General features: G+C 39.6%; 1 protein-coding gene across 1 annotated transcript in view; it reads right to left on the bottom strand.

Moving 5' to 3' along the window:
• Positions 1-853: 853 nt before the first annotated feature.
• Positions 854-1,542, bottom strand: part of prep (prolyl endopeptidase) — an 8,382-nt gene continuing 7,693 nt past the window's right edge. The window contains exon 14 of the mRNA XM_074615394.1: positions 854-1,542. This exon is cut by the window's right edge and continues 395 nt beyond it. The gene's annotated coding sequence lies outside the window, so the exon portion shown is untranslated.

Raw genomic sequence — 1,542 nt, 5'->3', positions numbered from 1 at the left:
TACACAGATCACGGTGCTGATGATTCCTTGTTGCGCATAGAGGGCATTGAACATACTAAACCATTGGGGACAGGTTACAAAAACGTTGCCAGAGGGAGACTTTTGAATCCATCGATTGGATGCCTTTAAGTATCCTGGTCTTAATGACGATATAGACTTTACATGCTTTCTGTAAATAAGTAAAATGTGTATATTTTTCTTCTCTCTGTATAGGCTCCCGTGTTTGTTTTATGTTAAAAACTAGTATTTCTCATTGATGATGTACATTAATAACTTGTTTCTGTTATTTATTCATGATATTTTGTAATATTTTATTACGGTGATCATGCGATTGCCTCCCATTGGTTGTCGATACCATATAGGTGAGGCCACATCCGCTTTGTCTGTTTGTTGAATGCCCTGAAGAAGATCTACATGTTGGCTTTTTTAATGATTTAGCCACTACAATAAAGGCTTTTTAATAGATTTCTTTCCTCATTGCCACTTGTTTTAGTATTTTGGAGTTCCTTCCTGTCTACCTACACAGATTTCTTCAGTTATCAGGAAATAAAATGAAAAGGAGAAAAGAAATCATGGAAACCGTGTACACAAACACAATGAAACAGTGAAATGTCGTAGTTACCTGGGTGCTCTGGTAGTCCGACGGGCTGAAGCCTTTGAGATGGACCTCTCTGAAGATGTGGAGCTGCATCGGCTCCTTAGTCGGGTCATAGTGAAAAATCCAGTTCCTGAATGTCTGTTTATTTTAGAGCTCAAGCAAAGATATTCATGAGATAAATGTGGATCATACATGTCACTATTTGATCTTGTTATTATTATTATTATTAATGACAGAATAAATGGGCACGCTAAATCACTGTTTAAAAAGTTGTTTATTGTAGTTGTGGCATTGTGTTTTGTTCCCTTTAAAAGGCAAACAATCAGCACATGTCAAGAGGTAGAAATCATCAGTCTGAAAGAAATGTGGGGACTGACATTTAAACAAACTCACACACACACTCTTTCACATGCACACATGATGCAGTTTTTTTTGTTGTTTTTTTTGCATGTTTTTCATCCACGGCAACACTGTCGCTTTGCGGTGTCATCATTTGCACTATACTTGTACATGCTGGAGTCGTTCAACATCCCACAGCCGCTCCGTTCTGTGCACAAACGTAAAATAAATAATATGCATCGCGTTGAAGCACCCGGAGGACGCAGCAACGAATAAACTTTTGCCACTTCGACCTCATGACTGTTAACTGCTGATTGGCTGATTGCCGATTAAACCGTGAAGGTAACTCCATCCCTTTACACACCCATCACTGATAGTGTAGTCATTCTTTGTTTCATTAGGACTACAAACATGGTCTACAGGAGAGGGTACGTTAGCTTTAGGTGCTGCATGTTGGCTTATAGTTGTGTTTAGGTGCAGCCGGGGCAGATCCTGACACTGAGAGGGGGGAGGGAGGGACAAACACAGATAAACAGAAAGAAAAGATGTAGTAATGGTGGCTGGGTAAACGTGAGTTAAAAGGTCCGATACTGTGTTGGTGTGAA

Source organism: Sebastes fasciatus, chromosome 18, assembly GCF_043250625.1.
Source record: "Sebastes fasciatus isolate fSebFas1 chromosome 18, fSebFas1.pri, whole genome shotgun sequence".
In the NCBI taxonomy this organism is placed as follows: Eukaryota; Metazoa; Chordata; class Actinopteri; order Perciformes; family Sebastidae; genus Sebastes; species Sebastes fasciatus.
This window is presented reverse-complemented; position numbering and strand designations above follow the sequence as displayed.